The sequence below is a fragment of the Pseudophryne corroboree genome, chromosome 4 (assembly GCF_028390025.1).
Source record: "Pseudophryne corroboree isolate aPseCor3 chromosome 4, aPseCor3.hap2, whole genome shotgun sequence".
Taxonomy (NCBI): domain Eukaryota; kingdom Metazoa; phylum Chordata; class Amphibia; order Anura; family Myobatrachidae; genus Pseudophryne; species Pseudophryne corroboree.
The window spans coordinates 306,246,118-306,265,253 of NC_086447.1; the positions used below are offsets into that span (position 1 = coordinate 306,246,118).

The 19,136-nt window shown below is 45.0% G+C and overlaps 1 protein-coding gene across 7 annotated transcripts in view; it reads left to right on the plus strand.

Annotated features, from left to right (window-relative positions):
• The window catches only part of NAALADL2 (N-acetylated alpha-linked acidic dipeptidase like 2), a 1,057,096-nt gene that overhangs the window by 173,870 nt on the left and 864,090 nt on the right, over nt 1-19,136 (plus strand). The window contains exon 2 of one of the 7 annotated variants that reach the window (XM_063916286.1): nt 5,956-6,039. The exons of the other annotated variants lie outside the window; for them this stretch is intronic. The gene's annotated coding sequence lies outside the window, so the exon portion shown is untranslated. The remainder of the gene's footprint in view (nt 1-5,955; nt 6,040-19,136) is intronic. 7 annotated transcript variants of the gene reach the window in all.

Sequence of the window (19,136 nt, forward strand, 5' to 3'; positions counted from 1 at the left end):
GATGGCAGGGTGTGCAAACAATGGAGGTAAACATTATAAGAATAGCACACATTGGGGTGGAAGTACGTTGTAAGAAGAAAGAGAAGAGAAAAACACATTTGCCGGAAAACTGTACTAACATTATTTTGCAAAAATTATAAATGTACTTGTCTCATGAGAGCAGTGCGAGTGGGTGTGAAAATGTGGGGAGCACACTAATGTCCAATGGAAATGACCCAGCAAAGTCTGGTCCTGGTGCGCATGCCCCTCAGTTCCCTGCTCAGCTTGAGGGGTAGTCCTGGGGGCAGTCATGATGTTCTTGGACAGAGGGGTAGTAGGCATTGGTCCTGGTGTTCTCATGGCAGAGGTGAGGAGAGGCCACATAGTGGTCCTGAGTTGCAGTATTTGGGGAACTAGTTTAATTTGAGATTCTAGCATAGTCCAAATCCAGTTCAAACTCCGGTTCTAACTTCATCCTTAAAATACATCCTTAACAAATGCATACTTAACAAATGTAAGCAGGCCAAGTCCTGATTGCAGGCCTTGATAATATTGCTCTTAAATGCTACACACTATGGGGGTCATTCCGAGTTGATTGCTTGTTAGCAACTTTTTGCAGCGCAGCGATCATCTCAACTGCGGCTAAACTGCTCATTCGTATGCACTGCAATGCGCAGGCACATCGTACGAGTACAAAATGGTTTGTTGCTGAGCAATGGATTTAACGAAGTATCCATTTGCACAGCCGAACGCACGGTGATTGACAGAAAGAGGACGTTCATAGGTGTCAACTGACCATTTTCAGGGAGTGGTTGGAAAAATGCAGGCATGTCCAGGCGTTTGCAGGGCGGGTGACTGACGTCAAATCCGGACCAGACACGCTGAAATGATCGCAAGGGCTGAGTAAGTCTAGAGCTACTTAGAAATTGCAAAAAAAAAAATTCTGCCCGCTCGACAGCACACGCGTTTGCACACTTGCAAAGCAAAAATACACTCCCCCATAGGCACCAACTATTTGATCTCAAGCCAGCAAAAAGTTGCTAGTAAGCGATCAACTTGGAATGACCCCCTATATCAGTTGGCAAAGGGGGAGGTGTGCAATCAGAAGTTCAGCTAATTAACAGAGGCGATTTTGCATTGAAGACAGATCACAGACATTTACAGACATACTTTCTTGGGGTGTGAAAAGTGTAGCCAGAGAGAGATGATAGACTCAGATATACAAGCATGAGGATGGTGTTTTTACCTGTGAAGAAAGGAGAGATGGTTTTCAGTTCCGGTTCTAACTTCATCCTTAAAATACATCCTTAACAAATGCATACTTCACAAATGCAAGTGGGCCAAGTCCTCCTCCAATTTCATCTCTTCTAACTTAAGTAATACATTATTTTTTTTACCATAGGTTGCACATAAGTCTATAAATGCTGTGAAGTTTAAGGTGATGCTGTTAGCACCATATATAATTGGCCTTATTCAAGATTTTGAGCTCTACATCTTTGATTATTTGTTTTCACATTGGTAGAAATTAGAGATGAGCGGGTTCGGTTCTCAGAGAATCGAAACCCTACCGGACTTTACCTTCCGAGTTCAGTTCTGAGCCAGGCTCGGGTTTTCCCGCCTGACTCGGAAACTCGAACGCGGCAAAACGTCATCATCTTGCTGTCAGATTCTCGCGGGATTTGGATTCCATATAAGGAGCCGCGCATCGCGGCCCTTTTCACTCCAGTCTCAGAGAGTGTATTGAGAGGACGTGTCCTCAGTGTCTGTGTGGGGGCGGGAAAGTGCGGTGGCGAGTCTTGTGCTGTGTTGTGCTGCTCAGACCAGTCCAGTGTAGTCAGTGTATTGTACTGCATCAGTCCAGCAAGTCACAGTGTTGGTGTCCTCTGCTGCCATATATCCAGTGTAGCTGTATAAAGTGGTGCTGTGTTGTGCTGTCCAGTCCAGTGTAGTCAGTGTATTGTGCTGCATCAGTCCAGCCAGTCACAGTGTTGGTGTCCTCTGCTGCCATATATCTAGTGTAGCTGTATAAAGTGGTGTTCTGCAGCATCAGACCAGTGGTAGTGTCCTGTCCATCAGTCATTCCAGTGACGATATACGCTACTGCTATATGTCCACTGCTACAGTAGTATATTAATAATAACAACAACCACAAGTCCCTTACAGTGTTGTTGTGTTGTGCTGCATCAGACCAGTGGTAGTGTCCTGTACATCACTCATTCCAGTGACGATATATGCTGCTGCTATATGTCCACTGCTGCCGTATAATAATTATAAAAACAACCGCAAGTCCCTTACAGTGTTGTTGTGTTGTGCTGCATCAGACCAGTGGTAGTGTCCTGTCCAACAGTCATTCCAGTGACGATATACGCTGCTGTTATATGTCCACCGCTGCCGTATAATAATTATAACAACAACCACAAGTCCCTTACAGTGTTGTTGTGTTGTGCTGCATCAGACCAGTGGTAGTGTCCTATCCATCAGTCATTCCAGTGATGAGGCAGTCACAGTGGTATACTCTGCTGATATATGTACACTGCTGCCGTATAATAATAATAACTACAACAAGTCCCTTACAGTGTTGCTGTGCTGTGCTGCATCAGACCAGTGGTAGTGTCCTGTCAATCAGTCATTCCAGTCATTCCTGTGCCGCATATTGGTGGTCATTCCGAGTTGTTCACTCATTACCGATTTTCGCTATGCTGCGATTTGTTGCTAAATGCGCATGTGCATGGTACGCAGAGCGCATGCGCTAAGTTCATTTACACAAAACTTAGTAGATTTGCTGGTGTTCGTGCGACGCTTTTCAGTCGCACTGCTGATCGGTGAATGATTGACAGGAAAGAGGCGTTTCAGGGTGGTAACTGAGCATTTTCCGGGAGTGTGCTAAAAAACGCAGGCGTGTCAGGGAAAAACGTGGGAGTGTCTGCAGAAAAGGGGGAGTGGCTGGCCGAACGCAAGGCGTGTTTGTGACGTCAAACCAGGAACTAAACGGACCAAGCTGATCGCAATCTAGGAGTGGGTCTGTAGCTACTCAGAAACTGCAAGAAAATATTTAGTAGCAGTTCTGCTACTCTTTCGTTCGCTATTCTGCTAAGCTAAGATACACTCCCAGAGGGCGGCGGCCTAGCGTTTGCAATGCTGCTAAAAGCAGCTAGCGAGCGATCAACTCGGAATGAGGGCCATTGTCTTATATAACTCCCAAAAAATAATGGAGAACTAAAATTTTGAGGATAAAATAGGGAAAGATCATGAAGAACCACTTCCTCCTAGTGCTGAAGCTGCTGCCACTAGCCATGACATAGAATATGAAATGCCATCAACGTCGGGTGCCAAGGTCGATGCCCAATGTGATAGTAGATGACATGTAAAATCCAAAAAGACAAAGTTCAGTAAAAAGAACCAAAAATATAAATTTATATCGTCTGAGGAGAAACGTAAACTTGCCAATATGCCATTTACGACACGGAGTGGCAAGGAACGGCTGAGGCCTTGGCCTATGTTCATGGCTAGTGGTTCAGCTTCACATGACGATGGAAGCCCTCATCCTCCTGCTAGAAAAATCAAAAGAGTTAACCTGGAAAGAGCACAGAAAAGAACAATGCATTCTGAGATGGTATCACAAATCCCAAGGAGAGTCCAAGTGTGTCAGTGGTAGCGACGCCTGACATTCCCAACACTGGATGGGAAGAGGTGGCTCCTTCCACCATTTGCATGCCCCCTGCAAGTGCTGGAAGGAGCACCCACAGTCCAGTTCCTGGTATTGAAATTGAAGATGTCACTGTTAATGTACACCAGGATGAGGATATGGGTGTTGCTGGCGCTGAGGAGGAAGTTCATGATGAAGATTCTGATGGTGATGTGATTTATTTAAGTCAGGCACCGGTGGAGACACGTGTTGTCCTTGGGGACGAAGAAGCCCATTGTGATGCCTGGGCACACTACCAAAAAAGCCACCTCTTCTGTGTGTAATTATTTCCCCAAAAATCCGGACAACAGGTGTCAAGCCATCTGTTGCCTCTGTCAATCTGTAATAAGTAGGGGTAAGGATGTTAACCACCTAGGAACATCCTCCCTTATACGTCACCTGCTGTGCATTCATCAGAAGTCAAGTTGTAAAACTTTGGGTAAGAGCGTAAGCAGTCCACTGACACCTAAATCCCTTCTTCTTCCTGTACCTAAGCTCCTGCATGCCACACCACCAACTCCCTCAACGTCAACTTCCTCCTCAGTCAGTAACGTCTGTAATCCTGCAGGCCATGTCACTGTTTAGACTGAGGAGTCCTCTCCTGACCAGGATTCCTCCGTAGGATCCTTGAGTGGTACACCTGCTGTTGCTGCCGCTGCTGCTGTTGTTGCTGCTGGGAGTCGATCGTCATCCCAGAAGGGAAGTCGGAAGACCACTTGTACTACTTCCAGTAAGCAATTGACTGTCCAACAGTCCTTTGTGAGGAAGATGAAATATGACAGCAGTCATCCTTTTGCAAAGCCGATAACTGAGACCTTGATAGCTATGTTGGTGTTAGACGTGTGTCCGGTATCCGCCATTATTTCAGTGGGACTTAGAGATTTGTTTGAGGTACTGTGTCAATGGTATCAAATCCCATCTAGGTTCCACTTCTCTAGGCAGGCGATCCCGAGAATGTACACATACGTCAGAAAGAGTCACCAGTGTCCTACAAAATGCGGTTGTATCCAGTGTCCACTAAACCACGGACATGTGGACAAGTCAAACAGGGCAGACTAATGACTATATGACTGTAACAGCCCACTGGGTAGATGTATGGCCTCCCGCAGCAACAACAGCAGCGGCATCAGTAGCAGCATCTCGCAAACGCCAACTCATTCCTAGGCAGGCTTCACTATGTATCACTGCTTTCCTTAAGAGGCACACAGCTTACAACCTCTTACGGAAACTGAGGAACATCATCGCAGAATGGCTTACCCCAATTGGACTCTCCTGGGGATTTGTGATATCGGACAATGCCAACAATATTGTGTGTGTATTACATCTGGGAAAATGTGATTGACAGGAAGTGGGTGTTTCTGAGCGGAAACTGGCCGTTTTCAGGGAGTGTGCTAAAAAACGCAGGCGTGCCAGGTAAAAATGCAGGAGTGGCTGGAGAAACGGGGGAGTAGTTGGCCAAATGCAGGGCGTGTTTTAGGAATGAGGTGATCGCAGTCTAGGAGTAGGTCTGGAGCTACTCGGAAACTGCAGCAAATTATTTAGTAGCAGTTCTGCTAATCTTTCGTTCTTTATTCTACTAAGCTAGGATACACTCCCAGAGGGCGGCGGCCTAGCATGTGCAATACTGCTAAAAGCAGCTAGCGAACGAACAACTCGGAATGAGGCTCATAGACCCCCTAAGACTTTCATGCACTCCCTAGTCATCTTTCCACTTTATTATAGCAGCCTTCTTTTTCCTGGTTTCCCTGATTTCTGCTTCATTCCACTCCAATCCATCCATAACTCTACTGCTTGGCTCATCTTTCCAACCAAACTGTTTCTACCTTCCCAATCATTCAGGCACTGCATTGGCTTCTGTTCACCTACACAATCTAAAGAAACTACTCACCTACAAAGCCCTCACCCATTTTTCTCCCAACTACATCTCCACCTTCATTTCCCGCCACACTCCACCCATCCACTTTGCTCTGCAAACAACAGCATCCTCTTTTCACAACTGATTACCTAACCCCACTCCTACCACCAGGATTTTGCTTGTACTGCTCATCACCGCTGGAACCCCTCCCTTTCAGACTCTCTACCTCAAAAAAAATATTTTTTGTTAATAAAGACTACCAGTTTTCACCATACCCCTCTCCATTGTGTTCCTCTAACTCTGTCTTCACCACTCTGTGTCAACTACATCTGACGGCTCCTCCACTATAAATATTAAATGCTTGTGAGCAGGGTCCTCTTCCCTCATGTGCTGTTTTTCTTCAATCTTAACATCTTTTTCTTCTCCTTCCAAACAGCAGTGCCGTTGTGGGTATGATTACTTTTTATGCAGTAATGTTTATATGGCCTCTATCCTACTTTGGTGTGCATTATTTTGAAAGGTAAGTCTTTTAAACTTGATATATTATGTACAGTATGTACTATACTGAATGCAGTTTGCAGTGCCGTAACTAGGCATTTTAGCGCTGTGTGCAAGAAACGGCATTGGCGCGCCCCTTATGTAAAATAGGGGTGTGGCTTCATGTGAAAGGGGTGTTGCCAAAAAATAATACCAATTCATACTGCGGTGCACAGTAGTCTCCATTATTCAAATTACGTCGCACAGTAGCGCCACTACACCAGGTAGAGCCCCTTTTACACAGTACGGCAGCCAGTCCCCCTTTTTACACATTACGGAAGACCGCATCCCCCTTTTTATACATTACGGCAGACAGCGTCCCCCTTTTTACATATTACGGCAGACAGCGTCCCCCTTTTTACACATTACAGCAGACAGCGTCCCCTTTTTACACATTACGGCAGACAGCATCCCCCTTTTTACACAGTACGGCAGACAGCGTCCCATTTTTACACATTATGGCAGACAGCGTCCCCTTTTTTACACATTGCGGCAGACAACGTCCCCTTTTTTACACATTGCGGCAGACAGCGTCCCTTTTTACACATTACGGCAGACAGCGTCCCCTTTTTACACATTACGGTAGACAGCGACCCCTTTTTACACTGTACGGCAGACAGTGTCCCCTTTTTACATATTACGGCAGACAGAATAGATAGATAGACAGAGATAGATAGATACTTACCATCTCTCCCTGCTTGCTCAGGCAGTCAGGCTCCTCGGTGCTGGCAGATCCCGGGCAGCAATAAATAGTGGCAAACTGCTCTAATCAAGCTGGTAACAATCCCCAGGTGCTGCGGGAGGGGGTTACTTTAGACAAGAAAAAAAGGGATTTTCCCACGCACTCTGCTGGCTGTTAGTAAGAAGAACTATATACTATGTAATATTAGAAAATTTAGAGCTCTTCGTTACATATGTTTTGCAAAAGATATGATAAGCCTCCAGGCCACTTCACGGCTGCTCTATTACTGGAGGTCCCTAACTAAGCATAAGTCCAGGGCTTGGACCCCACAAAGTCGGCTCAGGCCCGACCACCCTAGGGCAGCACACCATTGAAATACTAAAGTGTTAATATGTGTTAAGAAAGAAGCAGAAGCTATGGGTTAAAAAGTGCTACAAAAATAAGGGTGTTAATAAAATACTCAAAAGAGTAATATTAGTGAAAAAATAGGAGTGTTACATAAGTGCTAAATAAATAATATGGCGTGCTACCCCAAGGTAGCCCGGTCACACCAGACCTGGGGGGTACCACTCCCCCAAACTCACACACAGCATAATAATAATAATAAAAACATCCGCTATGGGTCATACAATTGCTTAATGTATGGCCACATGATAATGACACATACAAAACATATCCAGATTGAGAGCTAGCTTACCTGGAGGCACCCCTGTATCCTCCAAATGGCACCACAGGACCCAGCATTCCCTCCTAATGCTGGCTCCATCTATGGCTCACTGAACTGCAATAAATAGTGGCAAACTGCTCTAATCAAGCTGGTAACAATCCCCAGGTGCTGCGGGGGTTACTCTAGATAAGAAAAAAGGGATTTTTCCCACGCACTCTGCTGGCTGTTAGTAAGAAGAACTATATACTATGTAATAATAGAAAATTTAGAGCTCTTCGTTACATATGTTTTGCAAAAGATATGATAAGCCTCCAGGCCACTTCACGGCTGCTCTATTACTGGAGGTCCCTAACTAAGCATAAGTCCAGGGCTTGGACCCCACAAAGTCGGCTCAGGCCCGACCACCCTAGGGCAGCACACCATTGAAATACTAAAGTGTTAATATGTGTTAAGAAAGAAGCAGAAGCTATGGGTTAAAAAGTGCTACAAATATAAGGGTGTTAATAAAATACTCAAAAGAGTAATATTAGTGAAAAAATAGGAGTGTTACATAAGTGCTAAATAAATAATCCCGGGCAGGCAGGGAAGGAGGAGGAGGGAGGTGGAGGAGGAAGCCGCAGCTGTGCAGTGTAATAGCTGGTGGCGCCGCTGCAGCTGTCCCTCTCCTTCTGCATTCAGGGAAGCGCATCCCAGCATTCACAGCAGCGCCGGCCAGCCAATGCGGAAGGAGAGGGACTGCTGCAGCGGCGCCGCTACCAATTACATAGCGCTGCTGTGGCTCTAGTCCCCCTCCCTCCTCCTCCACTGCATCCGGAGCAGCTTTTCTCCTCTCCTCCAGCGCAGCACACACAGCACAGACGGCTTGTAATTAATCAATTTGACTCAGTACAAGCCGCTGACATAGAATGCTGGCCGTTGCGCCCTCAGGGCAACTGCACTGTGTGCCAGGCACACCTGGCACACACGTAGTTACGGCTCTGGCAGTTTGTATGACACTGCATATCCATTGTAGCATCATAAATAAGAATAGCATTCTCAAAATGTGCATTGTTTTGATATAGTCTGTTGGTGTGATCACAATAGCTGCACAGTGGATGTGAAAATGGGTTTTTGGCCACACAGGGAGTACTTAACCATCAGTAGCGGCTCTTGCCATGGGCAAGCAGGCTTTTTGCCTAGGGCGCCGCTGCCCTGAGGGCGCCGCCACTGCCATGTCAAGAGCCACATACTAATCCCTCCCCATCCCCGGCTGCAGCAGGCACCGTGGGCTCTGTGGGCGCCCGCTGCAGCCAGCCTTACTGACTGACATTAGAGTTCATAATTGACCCCTAGTGTCTATGTGGCGCTACTATGGGAGAGATGTCATGACTGGCACAGTAAGCAATTGGGCAAAACCATGTTGCACTGTAGGTGGGGCAAACATGTGCAGAGAGATTTAGATTTGGGTGGGTTATATTGTTTCTGTGCAAGGTAAATACTGTATGCTTAATTTCTACACTGCAATTAAGATTTGAGTTTGAACACACCCCACCCAAATGTAAATTTCTCTGCACATGTTACATATGTCCCACCTGCAGTGCAACATGGTTTTGGCCAGTTGCCTGCTTTTTTGGTTTGCTAACAAACTTGAATAGGACCCCTAGGGGTTTATTTAGGTTTGTTAACAAATCAAAAAAGCACACTACTGTAATGGGCAAAACCATGTTGCACTGCAGGTGGGGCAAATGAAACGTGCAGAGAGATTGTTTTGCTGTTGTAAATCTAAATCAGCAAACTAAAAAAAAAAGTTTGATTTACTTTACTGTAGTTCAAAAAAAATTTGTTTGCAAAATAACGGGCAAGGGCCCTCATTCCGAGTTGTTCGCTCGCTAGCTGCTTTTAGCAGCATTGCACACGCTAGGCCGCCGCCTAGATGATGATTTAACTATAGAAGCCAATATAGTGGATCGGCTGAGAAATAATTATTTCAAGTTGACGGCATTACCAACCTTATTTATTTGATGGCCTTGTCTATTTTACTTAAAATTTTTATGTAAATGTATACCTTTTTATATATACTCTTTTGAATGTGTATTGATAAATAAATTGTCTACCATTTATTTTACAACAAACCATCCAGATTGTTTATAAACCTTTATAGCCAGCGTTTGATCTTATATTGTTTCTAGTATATATATCTAAGGGAATTTGACCATCCCTTTACCAGCTGCTGCTGACTGCGCACTTGTATACATTTACTCAAAAGAATAGAACTGGTTCATATATGAGTAGATGAGTTGTACAGTATATGACACTTTGTGAAAAAGATTAAAAATACATTGTAAAATCACATTACATTAACAATTAATACACATATCTATCTTTAAAAATCCATTTAAAATAATTTACCACCAAAAAATAGTGTACCATTTTTTAAAACTTTGTACTAAAGATAATTTTATGAACAATAAAATATATTAACTGGAAATGAATTAAATGAAAAATGATAATTTTTTTTTTTTTTTTTTTTGAGAGAGAGAGAGAGAGGCAGAAGAGCCTCTGCCCCTCCCTGGCCCTTTAGGTGCCTTCCCACCTCCAACCGGGTACAAACACCATGCCTAGGGAGAGTCAGTGGTGATATAATTTAGGAGCTGGTGGGAGCCTCCCTAAGGGCCCTTTGGCCCACCAGTTGCCTTTACTGGGCCACAAATTCTGCAGTCTGCTCTCTTATGGCCACTGTCTGGTCTCATGTGACCTGTGATTGGTCACAGGTGGCCGTAGTAAGCACCTGCAGCTGCATGTTTATATAATTGGCATGTGGATGAGAATCCCCTCTGCCTCTGATGTTGTTCTTTTGATCTTCCTCAACTGGCGGCTGACATAGTCTATCTGCTGAGTTTATCTCTCAATAAAACCAAATTGGTACTCCCTGAAATTGTGCAATGAGCTTGCCAATTTATTCACACTTGGTGCAGCACTCAGTGGGGTGGCCGGTGGTGGTTGCAGCAGCATGGGTCCTGTCAGCTGAATAGGTGTAAGGATCACAGTGTCCTCATCCACCTCCTCATCCCCTGAATAATCCACCAGCAACACTTCTGGTGGCTCTAATGTAAAGGCCCGTATTCACGGGCAGATGTGGCCAGAGATGTGTGCTGAGCGAATATTACAGTATGTGACCTTACACTAAGGTTAGGAAGGCCTGCTGGACCATGGATATTTGTTTAATGGTGGTGTGTGTGTTTTGTTACTGGTACTTATCAGCCTCCTCCGCACCCATTTGTGAGCAACACCTTTTTGGTGGTGGCAGTTTCCTTGAAGCAGCAGCAGAGGGAAAACAAATGGAAATATTCAGTGATGTGAAAAAAAAACCCATGTATTTAAAAAAAATGCATCTTAAAGGTTTGCAAAAAAACGTGCATTACAGGGTATGCTATAATGCCCTTGTCTGCACATATACTTTTGTTGCCTGAAGGACACATATTAAGTACATTAACAAATGCTCCTTGCTGTGCTCTCGTGTCACACACTCTTGTAAAGAGAATGTACAGGTTTTGTTAACACAAATTACCCTCATCAGGCATACTTGAACATATTTTTTGGTGTTAAAAATTAAGACTACTTTCATTTTAATTCCTGTAGTTACATAATATTACAATCTGTTTCACAGGCAATGCAAATAAATATATATATCAACTATATTAATGTGTCCCCATACCTCCCAATTGTCCCGATTTTCACGGGACAGTCACGTTTTTTGAGGACTGTCCTGCTGTCCCACCCGCAGGCCGCAGTGTCCCACAGTGGGGGGGGGGGGGGCAGTTGGGAGGATCTGTCTCTCGCTGCCCTACTTAGCAGAGCAGCGGTGAATAGATGCTGTGCACATGCGCACAGCGTCTATTCATTGTCGTCAGAGGGAGAGGGGGCATGCCAGCAGCTCACAGAGCGCTGGGCATGCCCCCTCACTGTCAAAAATGGGGGCGTGGCTCGCGATCACGGGTCCTCCTGTGAAGCCATGCCCCTTTTCTTAGGCCACGCCCTTTTCAGGAGAGCGTGCGGCTTCGCTGCGCGTGTGTCCCTCCTTCTACAAATGAAAAGTTGTTAGGTATGGGTCCCTATAGTTGTTTAAAAATGGAACATTTGACATTGACTTAGGTGGTTACATTTAAAATGGAAATATTTGTTTTTTTACTCACCAAGACACCTTGGGTATGCTGGCCGGTCTGTGTCGACAATATAGCTTCTAGGCAGCACTTCTGTGGCAAAGATTTGCTTCAGCTTCTCCTGTTAGGAGTTGTACTGGACTGGTACTGCTTAGCCTCCCCCAGGCTGCCCTCTCTCTCTCCTTCTCTCTTTCTCTGTATTCTTTTCCAAGTTTTACCTTCACAACCCTCTTCATGTCATTGAAGCCTTTTTATTTTTATTTTTTTGGTCGCGCCGGCAGGTCACCACCTCCAGCACTGACAAAGCCTTTTTCCTGGAGGTTGATGTCTGGTGTGCCTGCTCTCCAAGTAGGTGAGGATAAACAGCAACCATGAGAGCACTGTTTTTAGCGGTATCTGGTTGATAGACAGTGTCTAGTTAGATATTCAATAGATAGACACCATGGGCCAAATGTAATAGAGTGAGAGTTTCAGAAAGTGAGAGAGATTTGGTAAGGTTTTTCATTTTTTTTTAAAGTGGCAATCAATTACACTGTAAAACCAGGTTGATCTTGCTGTGTAAATGATTGCCACTTAAAAAAAACTGAAAAACCTTACCAAATCTCTCACTTTTTGAAACTCTCACTATATTACATTTGGCCCCATATGTTAGACAGACATTAGGTCAACAGGGTTAAAAGGGCGACATGAAAAAAGTAGACAGTACAAAAGGTCAACAGGGTTGACATGAAAATGGTCGACATAAAAAAGACAATTTTTTTTCCAATTTAACATGTTTTTGTACTATTTCATACCTTCTCTATCCATGTCGGCACAGAGCTGGTTGGAAACCTTGTGGTGAGCGCAGCGAGCTACCGAGTGCGAAGCGTGGCTAGCGAAGTGAGTCCCGCGAGGGTATGCCTTTCTACAATTGGGGGTCCCAGATGACAAAACTATCCACACAAACCACAAAAATGCAAAAAACATGGTGTCTACCTTTTTTTGTGTCGGCCATTTTCATGTCGACCTTTTGACCCTGTCGACCTTTTGTACTGTCTACCTTTTTTCATGTCGACATTTTGACCCTGTCGATCTTTTGACCATGTCGACCTAATGTCTTTCTAACATATGGTATCTATCTATTGTCAAACTATCTATCAACCCACACCCGTTTTAAGAATAAGAAAACATTACATTGCAGCCAGTTCTCTGGTGCTGGTGGCTCATCCTCCTAATCCTGTTCATCCTCTTCCTCCTCTCCTCACTCTACAGCTTCACACTCACCTGCTCTTCAGTGCTGCCCTCCTCCTCACTGTCAGGCCGCTGGACTACCACCTCCTCCTCCTCCATCCTCTTTTGTCTCCTCACTCACCTTGATGCCATGCTGCAGCACAAACACAACTCTATCTCACTTCTCTCTAAACACCTCTCTCCTTCACAAAATGCCTCAGTCCTTATCAAAGGGCAAAATGGATAACGGGTATATATACTGTAGGCCCTAGGGTTTGTGATGCATAACTCAGGTGACTTTTTGGGTGCCAATAGGTGAGTTTATTTCGAACTGTGCAACTTGCATAGTGAAACCAGTATTCCGGTTGGTCAGAAACTCGTTTGCGTCCTAGGGGTATATTTACTAAGCTCCCAATTTTCACCGATTTGCTGTTTTTTCTTCAAAGCGTCATCTCGGGAATTTACTAAACTAAAATCTTGGCAGTAATGAGGGCATTCGTATTTTTTTGGAAGTCAAAGAAAAAAAATACGAATGAATACTATATCGGTCAAATACACCTGTTATTTCCTACAACTCGGTAATTTACTAAAAATTCTATTTCACAAACACTGCCGGCAATAGCCAAACACTGCCGTGAAAAAATACAATTCGTAAAAAAAAGCAGTTTTAAAATAGACCTGCTTTTTTTACCGTGTTCTGATAGTCATGCACGGATCCATGAGATCCGTGCATGTTTATTAGTGGGAAGGGGTGGGAAAGTGTTAAAAAAATTTTTACAAAAAATCTGTGGGGTCCCCCCTCCTAAGCAAAACCAGCCTCGGGCTCTTTGAGCCGGTCCAGGTTGTAAAAATATGGGGGGGGAAATGACAGGGGTTCCCCCATATTTGAACAACCAGCACCGGGCTCTGCGTCCGGTCCTGGTGCAAAAAATACGGGGGACAAAAAACGTAGGGGTCCCCCATATTTTTTGAACCAGCAATGGGCTCCACTAGTCAGAGAGATAATGCCACAGCCGGGGGACACTTTTATATCGGTCCCTGCGGCCCTGGCATTAAATCACTAACTAGTCACCCCTGGCCGGGGTACCCTGGAGGAGTGGGGACCCCTTAAATCAAGGGGTCCCCCCCTCCATCCACCCAAGGGCCAGGGGTGAAGCCCGAGGCTGTTCCCCCCCATCCAAGGGCTGCGGATAGGGGGCTGATAGCCATGTGTAAATATAAGAATATTGGTTTTTTTTTTCAGTACTACAAGTCCCAGCAAGCCTCCCCCGCAAGCTGGTACTTGGAGAACCACAAGTACCAGCATGCGGTGGAAAAACGGGCCCGCTGGTACCTGTAGTAGTACTACTACAAAAAAAAATACCCAAATAAAAACAGAACTCACACACCTTGAAAGTAAAACTTTATTACATACAAGCACACCTACATACACACATACTTACCTATGTTCACACGAGAGTCGGTCCACTTCTCCAAGTAGAATCCATGGGGTACCTGTGAATGAAATTATACTCACACAATCCTGTGTAGATCGGTCCTCTTCTGAGCTTGTAATCCACGTACTTGGCAAAAAAACAAACCGAAAACCCGAACCACGCACTGAAAGGGGCCCCATGTTTACACATGGGACCCCTTTCCCCGACTGCCGAGACCCCTCGTGACTCCTGTCACAGAGGGTCCCTTCAGCCAATCAGGGAGCGCCACGTCGTGGCACTCTCCTGATTGGCTGTGCGCTCCTGAGCTGTCAGTCAGGCAGCGCACGGCAGACATACAATGTAGCGCATAGGCGCTCCATTGTATCCAATGGTGGGAACTTTGCGGTCAGCGGTTGACCGCAAGTAACCTCACAGCTGACCGCAAAGTTCCCACCATTGGATACAATCTCACAGATCCAGCCGAGATTCATTGTGTTAATATCGGCAGTGTTTTACTAATCACTCACGTAAAACACTGCCCGACATTACGAATGACATCGACATCGGGAAAAAATGAAAATGCAGAATACGACAACATAGTAAATGAGGCGTAAAAAATTAAAAAAGTTGTTAATTCACACATTCGATGTCATTCGTGTTTGAACTTTAACCTCATTTAGTAAATATACCCCCTGGGCCAATATTTACTAAGAATTCGAGTTTGTCCGATTTGTTTTTTTTTTCTAAGTCCCAATCCGGGAATTCACTAAGCACCAATCTCGGCAGTGTTTGGACTATTCGTAATGGTTTGATTTGCTAAGTTCCGAAATACGAATGAATAGACCATCGGTCAAACACGGCTGTTATTTCATACAATACGGGCATTCACTATTCATTCGTATTTGGGTGTTAGTTTCTGAGTGCTCAAGTGCGGGTCTGTTTTTTTAAGATTCGTTAAAAAAAGCAGCAAAAAAATAGACCAGCTTTTTCCAGTCGTTATCTATGGGAAAGGGTCTGTTTAGTGTAAAAACTGAAAAAAAAATTGCGTGGGGTCCCCCCTCCTAAGCATAACCAGCCTCGGGCTCTTTGAGCCGGTCCTGGTTGAAAAAATATGGGGGGGAAAAATGACAGGGGTTCCCCCATATTTAATCAACCAGCACCGGGCTCTGCGCCTGGTCCTGGTTCCAAAAATACGGGGGACAAAGCGTAGGGGTCCCCCATATTTTTGAAACCAGCACCGGGCTCCTCTAGCCAGGTACATAATGAAACAGCCGCGGGACACTTTTTTATACTGGTCCCAGCGGCCCTGGCATTACGTACCCAACTAGTCACCCCTGGCCGGGGTACCCTGGAGGAGTGGGAACCCCTTAAATCAAGGGGTCCCCCCTCCAGCCACCCAAGGGCCAGGGGTGAAACCCGAGGCTGCCCCCCCCATCCAAGGGCGGCGGATGGGGAACTGATAGCCTTGTGAAAAAATGTGAATATTGTTTTTAGTAGCAGTACTACAAGTCCCAGCAAGCCTCCCCCACAAGCTGGTACTTGGAGAACCACAAGTACCAGCATGCGGTGGAAAACCGGGCCCGCTGGTACCTGTAGTACTACTACTAAAAACATACCCCCCAAAAAACAGAACACACACATTGTGAAAGTATAAGTTTATTACATACATGCACACCTCCATACACACATACTTACCTATGTTCCCATGAGGCTCGGTCCTCTTCTCCATGTAGAATACTTGGGGTACCTGTGAAAAAAATTATACTCACATAATCCAGTGTAGAATCAGACCTTTGAATAATCCACGTACTTGGCAAAATAATAAAACGGAAACCTGACCACGCACTGAAAAGGGTCCCATGTTTACACATGGGACCCCTTTCCCCGACTGCCAGGAACCCCCTCTGACTCCTGTCAAAGAGGGTCCCTTCAGCCAATCAGGGAGCGCCACGTCGTGGCACTCTCCTGATTGGCTGTGTGCTCCTGTAGTGTCTGTCAGGCAGCACACGGCACAGATACAATGTAGCGCCTATGCGCTCCATTGTAGCCAATGGTGGGAACTTTGCGGTCAGCGGTTGATCGAAATTACCTCACCGCTGACCGCAAAGTTCCCACCATTGGCTACAATGGAGTGCATAGGCGCTACATTGTATCTGTGCCGTGTGCTGCCTGACAGACACTACAGGAGCACACAGCCAATCAGGAGAGTGCCACGACGTGGCGCTCCCTGATTGGTTGAAGGGACCCTATTTGATAGGAGTCAGGGGGGGTCCTGGCAGTCGGAAAAAGGGGTCCCATGTGTAAACATGGGACCCCTTTCAGTGCGTGGTCGGGTTTCCGTTTTATTATTTTGCCAAGTACGTGGATTATTCAAAGGTCTGATTCTACACAGGATTATGTGAGTATAATTTTTTTCACAGGTACCCCAAGGATTCTACATGGAGAAGAGGACCGAGCCTCGTGGGAGCATAGGTAAGTATGTGTGTATGGAGGTGTAATTGTATGTAATAAATTTATACTTTCACGGTGTGTGTGTTCTGTTTTTTGGGGGTATTTTTTTGTAGTAGTACTACAGGTACCAGCGGGCCTGGTTTTCCACTGCATGCTGGTACTTGTGGTTCTCCAAGTACCAGCTTGCGGGGGAGGCTTGCTGGGACTTGTAGTACTGCTACTAAAAACAATATTCACATTTTTTCACAAGGCTATCAGCCCCCCATCTGCCGCCCTTGGATGGGGGGGACAGCCTCGGGCTTCACCCCTGGCCCTTGGGTGGCTGGAGGGGGGGACCCCTTGATTTAAGGGGTTCCCACTCTTCCAGGGTACCCCGGCCAGGGGTGACTAGTTGGGTATGTAATGCCAGGGCCGCAGGGACCAGTATAAAAGTGTCCCCGGCTGTGGCATTATGTACCTGGCTAGTGGAGCCCGGTGCTGGTTTCAAAAATACGGGGGACCCCTACGCTTTTTGTCCCCCGTATTTTTGGAACCAGGACCAGGCACAGAGCCCGGTGCTGGTTGATTAAATATGGGGAACCCCTGTCATTTTTCCCCCCATATTTTTTCAACCAGGACCGGCTCAAAGAGCCCGAGGCTGGTTATGCTTAAGAGGGGGGACCCCAAGCAATTTTTTTCCAAATTTTTAAGACTTTAAACAACTTTTTAAGGTACACAATGAAGCCCTGCACGGATCTCACAGATTCGGCCGGGATTCCTTGTGTTTTGTCAGGCAGTGTTTTGCTCATCACTCCCGTAAAACACTGCCTGATATTACGAATCACATCGACATCGGAAAAAACGATTGTGCAAAACTCGGCAGCTTAGTGAATGATCGTATCAGGATTCAAAAAGTTGCAGTAAAATGCATTCGAGTTCAAACACCCTTAAAAACGGCAAAAACACGAATATTAGTAAATAAACCCCCTGGTGTCAAATCTCACGAGAACTCATATGTGAGTTCCATTTGTGCCTAAAAACTTGCACCCTATTACATTGTGCGAGTTGCAAGAAAACTCACTCTCTTAAAATATGCGAGAAGGTGCAAGATTTAACCTGCACAAAAAGTTTGCTCCTAATTACATCTTCCCCCATACTCTACCTTTATTGACCCTTTTTCTGAAGCAAATAGTGTAAGGACAGATAATAGCAGTACTATATTTTGAGAAGAGAATACAAACTGAACTTTGGGAAGTTACAGTACCTCTACAATAGCTGCAGTCTCCATGGATATGCTTTTATTAATATGGAGAGACTAAAATCTTATAGTATACTCCCCAATTACCATCTTTATATTGTACATTCATATCATATTTTATTATAAAAACTCAAATGATAGATCAAAGCAATTTATAGTAATAACCAGCTTGGTTCATGTATGTACTGTATGTATGTCCGTGCGGTACGTATAAATGTACGTACGTACGTGTATGCATAGGAGATAATGTTTAAACAAGCTATTGGGAAACAGAATGGCCTATCTTGTAGCTCTTCTTCTCCATTGAGAGGCATCACATATGTTTTCAGATCTGCAAACAGGCTGAGTTTTTATGGTAAGTGTTAAGGCGCTGTAACGCTTGAATTTCAATAGGAAGCAGTTTGCATACATAAGCACAAGCTCTGTCACTTGCATCTGTGCCCACTATAAAGCAATGCAATAAACAGATTACAACTACGAAACATACACATTCATCGATATAAACTCCTTTGTTTTGTTTTTGTTCTTTAATTTCAAAATAATTTAATATCATTTTTGACAAAAATCATGTTTTACATAGTGCCACATGGAACAGAATGAAGTTACCTGTTTGTTACCAAGCATAGAGACATGTGTCTGAAATTAAGCTGAATCACAATAAATGGATCAGTTCCCCCCATCTTTCAGATATCAATAAGCAGCCCCTGAGATTGATTGGCAGACTTATCAATATGATTTCTCCCCAAGAATGTGGAAAAGGTACTTTATGCATGGTTTTTGTGTTTCTCTTGTATTGGCCATATTCATCAATGTGTAACACAGGAGATATTGCATGCATTATGACATTTCTGATAAAAGATTGTAAATATTTTACAGCTCTGCACCTAATACTTTTCAGTATGTTGGAAGTCCATAAACTTCAATGAATCTTCAAGTCAAAAGCAAACTGCATCTTCTACAGTCGATCTGTCCTCCCAGTGCTGAGAGATCTGCCAGGACCTGGTAAAATTTAAGGGGTGTGTCTTAACCATGGGAGGCGTGGCCATGCCTCCTTTAAGGTTTTTTTTTTAAGTCTTTTTATAGCCAGGCAATTCAAGGGGGATCACGCCTTTTCCCTGTTGCACAGCAACACGCAGAGACTCAGCAGCAGCGACAGCCTCTCTACCTCACTGCAGCCCAGATCACTGCAGTGTGTGCTGTGCTGAAAAGAGCTCATGCTGCTGCTGCTGCTGCTGTTGCTGCTCCTCAGAGGATAGGAAGGACGGGGAGAGTGCGGTAGA